The sequence below is a fragment of the Malaya genurostris genome, chromosome 3, assembly GCF_030247185.1.
Source record: "Malaya genurostris strain Urasoe2022 chromosome 3, Malgen_1.1, whole genome shotgun sequence".
Classification (NCBI taxonomy): domain Eukaryota; kingdom Metazoa; phylum Arthropoda; class Insecta; order Diptera; family Culicidae; genus Malaya; species Malaya genurostris.
This window is the reverse complement of record NC_080572.1, coordinates 45,115,475-45,127,846: the sequence shown is the minus strand read 5'-3', so window position 1 is coordinate 45,127,846 and position 12,372 is coordinate 45,115,475. Positions and strand designations below refer to the sequence as shown.

General features: G+C 36.1%; 1 protein-coding gene across 3 annotated transcripts in view; it reads right to left on the bottom strand.

The window, feature by feature from the left end:
* Window positions 1–11,814, bottom strand: part of LOC131439490 (uncharacterized) — a 42,886-nt gene extending 31,072 nt beyond the window's left edge. For all 3 annotated transcript variants that reach the window (XM_058610566.1, XM_058610569.1, XM_058610570.1), the window contains exon 1: window positions 11,119–11,814. The gene's annotated coding sequence lies outside the window, so the exon portion shown is untranslated. The remainder of the gene's footprint in view (window positions 1–11,118) is intronic.
* Window positions 11,815–12,372: the final 558 nt, after the last annotated feature.

Here is a 12,372-nt window from a genome sequence, read left to right as displayed (position 1 = left end):
CTTTTCCAGCTGCTCGGTATTCGCGTACACATCACCGTTTAAACAGTGCACGAGCACCCGAGTCTAGCAGTGGGATAGCCAGTCAATGGGTTGCAGTTTCTTTGTTTCCTCATTGGCGTTTGTCATGAAGCACTGACGGCATTTGCTATTTACTGTTCGGTTTGCGGTGGCGAATGTTACACATAGCGAGAACGAGGGACTGCGCGATGCTATCGGATGTTCAAGTAGATCACGTGTTGAGGTTTAGGAATCCAAATCCGACGATTTTTTGAATCATCAAACATCTCCCTTAATTGATTTTCGTTGAATTTATAACAGATTTTAAAGCCATGTTTTTTGATAAAATGCATGTCATATGTTAATCCTCCTCGGTATAATAAAACTTCGTCTTTTTTTCGTTTTATTTGTCATTAAGCTAAGGGTAGTTCCCACGACGGTTAAAATACAAGTGTACGACAACCTGGTTAGAACATTATGAATACAATTCACGACAGTTCCACGTTATCCCCTCGCTATAAATATGCATGTGTCTTCGGATGCAGGTAGCGGTTGTTCTTTTACGCGACAGACGTTCCACAGACCGAGCGCAAGCGCTTTCATGTATAAGCTTGGCCTTGACAGTGGGAAATAACTGTGTCGTTTGCTGGTCACCGAGGTCAAACCCTGGCGAACCATTTTCTCTTTTGTTATTGCTACTTCATGAAAGCATCATTTCGATAGGCGAAATTCGTTGCATACTACAACGAAAACAAACGCAGAATTAGATATTTACTACAATTAGTGTCCTTTGTGTCAGAACATTCATCTGCATCAGTATGTTTCAGATTCTAGAATTGATTTGACGACGATATTTTGCCAAAGAATGCTATGTTGAATTGCTCATAGTAGCATTGTTTAAAACTAATTAAATTAAATTGTTAGATGATTTCAATGTTTCTTACGATGAATCTTACAGAAACTATGTGGTAAGAAACGAAATTTTATAGACAGTTTCACATGAATCGTTTGGCGTGATGTTTAGTATGTCTTTACAATGTTAATAATGAACTGGTTGGGTGGGATAATTCAGGGCTTGGTAAAATGCTGTCTACTTTAAAAAAATTAGAAGCATTGAAGACAAATTCCTTGTGTTTTGACAATAACTTGCTAAGCATTATCCGGGCTCTGTTTCAAGCAAATCAAGCATTATCGACTGATACGCTGAATTAAACGTGGCCATACAAACACCGATAATTTACTACGCTGTGGTCGTCCAAATGAGGCTATTGTTCTGGAGATAACTGACATCGTAATACTATCAAAAGAAAGCGTATTTGAAATTTTGCATGATAACTTAAACATTAATTGAAATTCGAATTACTACCACATCCACCATATTCACCTGGCGACTATTTTCTTTTCTCGAATTCAAAAATGAAGAATTCTGGAAAGAGAGTTGCATCGAATGATAAGATCATCATTTAGACCATAGCTTTTTTTTGAGGCTAAGGAGAAATTGTGGTATAAAAGTGGTGTATGAATGATGGAACGCCGTGCGAACAATTGTATTGCTCTTCAAATGGAATACACACAAGTTCTTGTTATGCGGGACAAATTTACCGCATAAAACCCGCTTGAAAACCGCATTACTATGAAAACTCGCACTAAAAACCGTAAAACTAAGAAAAAGAATTTGTTGCTGCCAGATGTCTTAAAAAATCATGAATCGTCGAAATCTGGTGTCATTTTGAAAAAATTAAATCAGAGGGCAGTTCCACTAATCCGAAAGCGAAACACAACTCCGAAAGCAACCTAATTGAACATAACTTCCGTACATATTCTGATTTTGCAGGGCCGCTCTATGGTTCAATGCTCTGTATCGCCTCTGTGGTACCATCATGTTCCACTAAGTTGTTCCAGTCTGTGCTGCTTTCATCACCACGTGAAATGCCTTGTACATGCATACTTTTATTTGAGTTCACAACTGAGGAGGAGACTTTTGGCAGAATATGACACGATTCTCATTACCACGATGGTATATAATTTAAAACAAAAAAGCAAAGTCTTGGCATTACATTCCTTTTGTGGAATTTGGCCTTTCTGTTTCAACAGACTTCGCAGTCATTTTATAGCGTACAGGATCATTGCATGGCTAGTACTACAATCCTACTGACACTAAGAATCGTTCGAGGTCGAGGCTTGAACATACATAAAAAATTTCAAACAAAGGGTTGTTATAAAAAACGGATTTATTTTTTTTTTGTTTTATGATTTTAAAGCACTTTCCCCATTCCGAAGCAGGCATCTAAAACACATGCGTTTTGAACGCATCAGCCGCTTGTTCAAAGGCCGAAAAACGTTGACCATGCAGTTTGTTTTCGATGTGTTGCAAAAAAGTAGTCGTTGGAGGCTAAATCAAAGCTTTACGACGAATGATTCATCGATTCGTTGTTCTGAACGCTCAGGTCATCATTGCGCGATGTGGAAGTTCGCATTTTCGTGATGGGGAATGACTCTTCATCGGCGGTTCGTTTTCTTCATTTTTCCGAAAACTACTGTAAAAAAATGGCTTTTTAACATAAACAGTAAATAGTTTGACGTTGCTAAAATGGAACGGTGACTGTTAATCTTAGGAAAACACCAATTGTAGGAAAACGCAAATGCAGTTTCCCTCGTCATCGCTAGATGAATCTCCGAGACATACGAAATGAATCGATATTTAATTTTTTCTCACTCGACATCAGAGATAACTGTGTTTGGCAACAAAGGCTGCTGCTTCCTGGAGGTTGTAAAATGTCGTGGTAAACTTTGCAGTTCACATTAGAGAGTTTGGTATGCAAATTCTCAAACCAGAAAATATTTTTTGTCTTGAAATCCGATTCAAAACATTAAGCCGAACCCGAGAAAACCTTTTTTTGAGCCCGAACACGACTTGTACCCGTACTCGTGTTAAACAATTCATCTGTATCCAACCCAAACAGGATTTTTTTCCTAACCCGAACCTGATAAGAGTCCAGTGTTTTCTTTTTGGGTTGAGTTTTCAGTTCAAATACCAGAAATCCGACCACTATAGGCACATGTTCAAACCGGGCTCGTAACCCGCTTAACAATAACAGTCTTTGGCCGTACTATTACTAGTAGGTACTCACTAGAGTGGGACAAGGCTGTATGGGAAAAATATGAAAAGGTTTATTTTCTCGCTTCTAAAAATCAATGCATGTGTCGTTTTCATAGTAAATTTAATGAGGAAGAAAACTTTCGAAGGCCGCAAAACAATCCGACATTTGTAAAAAAATTGTTTAAGGAAACCCGGCCCAAGGTCCGAACAATGGCTCATTGTTTAATATATCTAGCACCACTGCTGCTAGTGGTGGTAATATAATTTTGTTTTCTTTTATTATACTATAACGGTTGATCTAAGTTGTTTGATGTCTAATAATGTCGGATTGATTTTTAGAGTTCATAGGTTGATCTCCAGCCGATTTTTTTGTGTAAAAATTGAATTTCTCCATACTAAATCCCATACAAACTTAAAACCTCGGATGCGAAAATATAGTTTCTCCGATCGAGATAAAACTTTGCATGGTGTTTATGGGACTCAAAAGAAATACGAAAAGTTTGGTGGAGCTAAAATCAATATTTTGTCCCACCCTAGTAAATACCAACAAGTGAATCATTTGTGGATTTATTTCGTGTGCCGTTCGCCTCTCACGAGAGATGACCATTTTCATTGGAATTCTGCTGGTTCTTCGCATTCGAGAAAAAGGCGGAATGATCTTGATCATCGAGTGCTGGATGAATTTTTTTTCGAAACTATATTTCCCATAGATATGTGGAACCCATCAGCCGAAAAAAAAAACTTTAATTTTTTTTTGCACTGTAGTCAATATTTTTCCATATCTTTCTGAATTCAAATTATATGGTTAATTTAACAATCGAATTTTATAGCAATAGAATTTTATAGCATTGAAACTTTCCTCACTCTCAAATCAAACCAGCTTTATTATACTGATGTATACTAAACATATTTCCAACAGATAGCTTCCTGACGCAATCGGTAAAACGCTACAAACTCATAAAATCGTTCATTTAGATATCACAATGATCATAATATCGCTAATCATCTTGGTGCGAGCAACTTGTATGGGCAAAACAAAGAATCCACCACTTTCCGCTCTTCCACACAACTAACAATCGAAATCTGCCATGCCAACCAAAGTTACCGAGCGCCGCACGCCAGCGTGAGCCTCGATTCGACAGGAAGACCCGTTTTGCTTCCTCCTTGTAGACAAGCAGTAGCCCCATCTCGTGGTGCATGTGTATTGCTGTGTGCAACAACTGTTCAGTATGCATTTATTTTATACCGATATACCGAAGCGTTGAAGGAACAGTTTCAACTCACGCGCTGTAGAGGAACATTCAACGTTGCATGAAGGCCACCTAGTGCCTGTGAAAGGGTAGCTTGGAGCTGTAGCTCCAGCTTCGAAGAGTTGAGTATAATTTTATATATGTGTTGCAAATCTATCGTTTTTATTGCATGTACCAAGTCCCTATCAACTCGCAAAAGATGCGCCTCTGGTACTTTTCTGTTTCTATATGTCTCTCGGTAGGGTATGTCTCTCTGAAGCGATTCGGTGGAATTCAACCTTTGAATGCAAGGGAAGTACTGTGCAAATGAGACCTTGACAGTGTAGAACTGCATTACGACGTACACTGCTTGGACGGAAAAGTCCCTGATTGAGTCGGGAGTTTTGCGCTTGCTGAATGTCACGGGTTTTATGTAATTGTTGCAGCAGTTGGTATGGAGTGATGGAGCGTTTTACAAATATTATTCAATCGAATATTCGTACGCCTGAGATGCGTTGTAACGAGTTGTTTTTAATTGACAGAAAAATGGATTGTGTTTTCAACACTGTTAAAATGCTCCAATAGACGCAAATTTTATTTTATGTGCATATCCTCGATATATCCTTACTTTTTCACACATACCGTAAAATACTTTATACATGTATATCACAATAATTATTCAAATCATATGTCTGTAACATATAAAATTGATTTGGGGTTTTGTTTCTCGCAGTATTTCTAGAAAAACCGTGCAAACAGATATAGATTTCTGTCCTATTCGTTGGTTCCAGAAACAGAAAGTTTTGCTGGTGAAATGATCATTGTGATTCGAAGAAGTGTAGTTGCATAAGGGGACTAGCAATGTCTTCTAATGTATTAGTAAAGTTTTATTCGGTTGGCCCGTCATTTTCATCTCATTGTTTACACCCAAACGTCAAATTCAACATAACTTTAAAAGTTTCACGCGCCTTTCGATAAATGGCACAGTGGTCCAGAACTGAAATTTCATGTCTTCAATTATTTTACGGCCTTATCGTACTTGTTGATGTATTCTGCAAAGTTGTAGAGGGTACTGGCGCCGTTTCATGGAAATGAACGACCATGTTCAAGTATGTGTATAAAGATAGATAAGAAAATTAACTTTTTTTCTGGGAACAGATAAAGCTTGTTCGCGACATAATCTGGACACCTTCAAACACGTATATCTTTGGAAATGATTCATCATCGCGTGAAATATTTTGCAGACTGAACGTGTTTCTGTTCATTGTGTAAAATCAATTTTTGGTGATACTACAAGCTTCTAGATCGAAGATGGCGTCGAAAGAACAGCAAGTGCGAAAAGCAATTGTGTGCGGTAGCAATGAAAATGCGAATCTATCAGTAGGAAAATTTGCAAAAAAGCTTAGTTTTTTTTTCAAGTGCTGTCCATAACATTCTTAAATATTTCGATACACGTTTGACAACAGTCAGGAAGCAAAGTGACTAGAAAAATAAAAGTGTCTCCAACTTTCGTATGCACGGTAAGGTATGAAATCGTTCAAGGTGGAAACTGTACCAAAACGTAATGATGAACAGAACCCGGGTAGAAGTGATTTGCAAACCAATAACAAATTTTATTATTAAAACCAAACATCTCCATGGAAGAAATTAACGTTATTTAGGTTGAAATAAGAGTTAAAATATCGAAATTGAAACAAAGTCTGCAAGAGAAAATAGCAACAAAATATAAAATTCTGTCATTCTGTATTTATAGAAGACGAATTTTTCAGTAATTTTATATTCTAGCATTGAGGATAGTGATCATAAGAATTTCTTTTATCTGATTCTAATGCAGTTTATTCAATTGTATTTCACTTGAAAATATAACCACTGGATCAATTTAACTTATAAAATTGGTATGCCTCATCAATAACGAAATAAGATATAATATCAAGTATCGCTATGATAGCACAGAAACATCAAGACAAGATATGATGGTAAAATTTGTTTTTATGTTGATCTTTGTTAGGTATTTTCATCTACCTGGAATATGACGGTTAAAATCCGGGCTCGCAACTTGTATCGCGAATATTTGACGAAGTTTTCTTACGTGATGATGGCCGATGTAGCTTATGTGCTGGAAGACTTTAAGAAACTTACCGGAATTTCTAATACTGCCATGCAACGGCGTAGAGGAGCATTTCGGGGCGAGGAAAAATGTCAAGTTTCCCGAAAAATATTTTGTTTGGCAGGCAATATGCAGCTGTGGTCGAACAAGACAAAACTTCATCGCTACCGAAACGGTAAACATGGAATTATGCCGTGAAGAATGTCTAAAGAAGCGATTGTTATTATTCCTACGCAGCCATGATGCTTGATAATTCATAATGGTTAGAGTAGCACAAATCAATCTCCAGCATAGAGAGAGAACTCTCTCAATATAAATAACAAGCTACAACTATACAAAATTTTGGTCAAAAGCAGCTGAATCGGTTGCATAGACCCTAATGGCTGGAGTAAACTCAAAAGTATATAGTTTTATCATGCAGCCTCATTAAGTAGCTGTAATTAGTTTTAAGATGACTAATAATGCACAATCAAATGAATAAAAAATGCATCTTGGATTGAACTAACAGCAAATTGTTTTATTCCAAATTAAATCTGTCCAGATTTTCTCGCGAACAAGCCTTCGAAATTTTTTTTTCTTAGACAATACCTTATGATCAAAATAGAACCGGAATTTTCATTTTAAAATTCCCGCGCTTGTCCAATCGGTAAACGTTTATTCTCTTAACGTTGGTAACACTTTTATACACATTCTGTCAAATTTTGACGCATATCGTACGATTAGTTTTTGTTTGGCGTCTATACAAAGAAGTTGAAAAATGTTCGTGTGGCGATTTTTGTAATAGATGAAAATTTAGAACAACGTGCGTGCATCAAATTTTATGTTGCAAATGGATTTAAGTGTTTCGAAACGTTGAAAATGTGAGAAAAGGCCTTTGGTGAATCGTGTCTAGGAAAAACACAGGCATACGAGTGGTATAAACGCTTCATAGATGGTCGTACAAGCTTGGATCATGATGAGATCCCCGGCCGCCCAACAACAACTGTTACTGAAGAAAACATTGAATCGGCGAAGCAAATCGTGTTACAAAAACGTTCTGTACCGATTAGAGAGATTGCTGTGTTGTTGGGCATCTCTTATGGATCAGCCGAACACATTTTAACTGATGTTTTGGGTTTGAAACGCGTTGCTTCTCGGCTGGTGCCAAAAAAGCTGAATTTCATTCAAAAACAGCGTCGTGTTGATGTGACCAAAGAGATGATTTTCAACGATTTTTGGCCAAAAACTCATCATCAACCAAGCACTGTACTCTCCATATATGGCCCTATGTGACTTTTTTCTCTTCCCCAGACTCAAATTGCCATTGCGGGGAACGCGTTTTGAGACCATAGAGACCATAAAAGAGAATTCGCTGCGTGAACTAAAGGCCATACCTTCGATGGCCTATAAAACTTAAATGGAAAAATGGATCAAGCGTTGGCATGTATGTATTGTCGCAGAAAAAGGGTACTTTGAAGGCGATAATAAAGAAATTTATTAAAAATTGAAATTTCGCGTTTTTACCTTTATATATATATATATATATATATATATATATATATATATATATATATATATATATATATATATATATATATATATATATATATATATATATATATATATATATATATATATATATATATATATAATATATAGGTATAGAATTCGCTCAAACTTTCGAAAAAATTTCCGAGGCCCGGAGGGCCGAATGTCATACACCAATCGATTCAGCTCGACGAACTGAGCAAATGTCCGTGTGTGTGTGTATGTGTGTGTGTCTGTATGTGTGTTGTCAACTAAGAGGTCGAGATCTCAGAGATGGCTGGACCGATTTTGATAAAACTAGTCGGAAATGAAAGGTCTTCCCGTCACCCAAAACGCTATTAAATGGTTTTGAGATCGGATGTTTACTTTTTGAGTTATACAAAGTTTTATGGTCGAGTTTTCAGTTTTTTGACAGTATCTGTCACATTTGACCTTGAAAACAGAATATGTTTTCAGACTTAGATTCCGCACGGTAATAGCTATCCAACCAGCCACAGATTGTTGAATTCCGTCCATTTTCAACGGAGATATCGTACTTTTTGTGTAAGCGACTTTTCCCCCTATTCCAGCAGTAGAAGGTTTGAGCGCTGTATGGCAAATAAATGCTTGGGAGCAACGTAAAACATGATTTTTATACTGTTACATACAATTGTTTCTAAGTACCAAAAAGACTGTGTACAGCATACTTTTTCAAGACATTTTATTACGGACCGTTTTTAGCACGGTTCGTTTTTGGCAACATAATCGTTCGAATATGATATATATATATATATATATATATATATATATATATATAAATCAGATGATGGCATCATTTTCGAGTTGAAAGCAATTCCATAATCAAATTGTTTTAAACTACTTAGAGCAATAAATGCTGGAAGAACATAACACCCATATACCATTCGAATCAGTTCGTCGAGATCAGCTAATGCGTGTGTGATAATAATTTCAAAATAAATAATTTCACTCAATTTTTTTCGAAGATGACTCAACCGTTTTCTACAAACTCCATATGATAAGTCGTATGCTTCCAAACAAGGTTCCTGAATTATGTTTGGTTCCAACCTCTGGTTCCGGAACTAAAAGATGATATGTGAAACGATATTAAAATTGTGTAACTCATTTTTCTCGTAGACGGCTGAACCGATCTATGATTCAAAAGGAATCTAAGAATCATCTAAGATTCAAATAAAAAGTTTTAAGATTCTATAAAACATCTTGTTTTTCAGTCAGATCTAACTTCTGGTTTCGGAGATACAGGGTGATTAGTATAAAAATGTCTATTTCACATAAATTAATCAGGTTTATCGGGTTAGCAGATTTAGATAGTCGATAACCAAATAAACTTATTTCAGTTATAGTGGTATTCAGGTTTTGATTCGGATTAAATTCGCACTACGATTTCTCAAAGATGTCTACACTACTTTTCAAACATTTTTAAACAAATGTAAACTATACAGCTACTCAGGTGAATTTGTCTGACTTCGCAACACCGAATTTAGAATTCCGGTTCCGGTATCTAATCGTTTATCAAAGCTCAATCGTTTTCTCAAAAAAGGCTAAATCGAATTTCAGAAACAAAAATTAAATTTAAAATAAACTTATAGTCCCATACAAAATTAATGAATTTAATTCAAATCTGACTTCCGATTCTGGAATTACAGGATGATGAATTTTAAAAATTTAAACCGATATGGAAGATGACAATCCCGAAAAGCCTTGGACTCAAAGTTGGACTCAAAACTATTGCAATTTATTCGTCAAATCAATTCAAGGCCATACGAATCGGTTACCGGCTCTGGAAGTACCTTAAATTACCGTAAACACTAAAGTGGAACTTACTTTGACATATCATGGAATGTTTAATCGATTGTCCCACTTTTAGATTCAAATTCGATCCGATTTGCAGTTTCGACATTACAGAGTAAAGAGTGATTAAAATCCCAAATTGTCGCTTAAAACGACGGTCATTAGAATAATGTCATGAAAACTGAAAAATATTCATTCAAACAACAAATGCGGATTGATAAAAAAAGGTATCATCTCACTGCTAGGTGGATTAAGCACGTTTTTAATAAAATTCCGGTTCTTTTTTTATCATAAGGTATAGCAGAAAATGTAATTTTTGGCAACTGTGTTTAAGAAACTATTAATTCTAATTATAGGGGTTAAAACAGTTTTTTCATTCTAACTTTTTACACATTTGTCTTAGAGAAATAGTTTGCTCTAGAAAGTGCTAGATTCGGTAAAAATACGTAAAATTATAGAACACTCTAAAATTCTTTGTCGTTTTGAAAAACTTATGGATAGTTTTGTATAAAAATGGTCGTATTTCGTACTTAATTATCTCAGATGGTGGTGAAAGGATGCTGAACAAACTATTCTAATTTTAAAGTATTTTAAAATAAAAGCGAAAATAAATATTCGTAAATTCGGAAGAATTTCATCAAAAAACTGAACAAATCGAAGTACATCTTTCAACAAGCTCAAAAGTGATTGGAGCTGCATATGTACAAAAACAAAAAGCAAGTAGCCAACAACAACAGTCAGTCAACGTGATACCACGAGCGCGAAAACTGTACGACATAGTTTTTTCCAAGAACAAGTGTTGCGATGACGTCGTAAAATGTTCGAAAGAGCACTTGCAGATATTTTGATCTGGCAGGCAATTTATTCTTGTGGTAATTTTACGAAACCGAACATCTAAAATGGAACAATGATTGCAAATAATCACGTTAGTCAATCCTATAAGGGTTATCCAATGTTTGTGATTAGGGCACAAAACCGTGTTTATTTTTCTTTACATTTAATCTTAGACTCGTCAGTGCATAACAGTTTATGTTGAACTGTTATGTCGCCTAGCAGTCCAACATAAACCAATCAGCAGACGTAAAGGTTTGCAAAAAACTTGTTTTGCAACGTCTTTACTAACGTGTTTTGTTCGGCACTTGCCATACCGTGGCGGATGATATGTAACCGCTAAATGTACATACAAACTTGGTTTCGTCTCCAAAATCTGAGAAAACCTAACTATGCAAATTAAAGATAAAAATGTGCATTTTGTATCTCTATATCTTGTCATACCCAATTTTCTTGAACGAAAATGTCATTCTTTGTGCAGTGAGATAAATTAACTTAGATAGTAAATTATTACTTACATTTATATAATTATTGATGAATCCTGTGTTTGTGTTGTATCTTTCATCTCATTACGAAGCTCCAGTTGTAAAAAAATGTTGCGTTTTTTCCTCAATTTATCTATTGTAGTTTCACTATCTTGTACTTAGTTTACTTCTATTTACATTGCATCTTGTACTCAATTCACGTAAAATTATATTGAATCGTTAAGAAACTCATAACGCATCTTGTATAAATGGCTACGTCACTACATTCAAAGTGCACCTTTCGTTATCGCTTCACACATCGCGTTTATTTTCATTGAGCATCAGGATATTTCAAAATATACATCACACTTCATGCATCACATTCACAGCTAAGGAAATGTTATTCTCTATTTTGTTAACTACACGCTACACACATTGCACCGACGTTTGAGAACTCACTCAACCACTCACAAAGTGCTTCGTTTCGGATATAATCAAGGAAGAAAGAAAACTGCTTAGAAAAATCCCTAATTATAGTCACCCAAGAAACGGCTATTCGGGCATCATTGTTCGTACTAAATTTCACTAATTCCGGATCCTTACTGCTAACTTGTGCGTTGTCGACGGTTGTGAGATTTTTCTATTGCTAAATTCACACTAAAAAAATAGTTTATTGCTAGAGAATGAAATAGGGTGTGTTTACGGTTAACACATCCTGCTCAGACAACGATCATTCCATAGATACGCTTGAAAAAGAGCGATGTGGAGACTGGACTGTTGCATTGTTGTTGGATTGATTGCAGGAGGTGAGAGAATTTGTAGACACTGTTCGGTGTAGAGATGGGCAATTCGCTCCTGAGCTGTTCCAGTGAATCGAATCATTGAAGTGAGCTGACAGCTCACAGCTCTTTTCAAAAGAACCGCAGCTCATCAGCTCACTCATTTGCTACCCAGTTCACTGCATTATGACGAAAGGAACACGCTACGAGCTGATCGGATCTTCGGCTCTTTAAGAGATTCAATTTAGTCGACATCAATTAAAGATAAATTAATTCGCATTGCATTCATTGCATCATTGCGAATCAATGAGTCAATTTCGATCATGCATATGAAAGAAAACCGGTGCATAAGAAAAACGGCGCACAAAATGAAATTTAAGTTCAAACTAAAAGAGCTGATGAGCTGATACATCGAATCGATTCACTTTGGTGAGCTGATCGGTTCGGAGCTGTTCACTAAAATGAGCTGTTTTGCACGCCTCTAGTTCGGTGTGTGGGAAAGAAACGTTGAAAACATTGTCCAATTAGT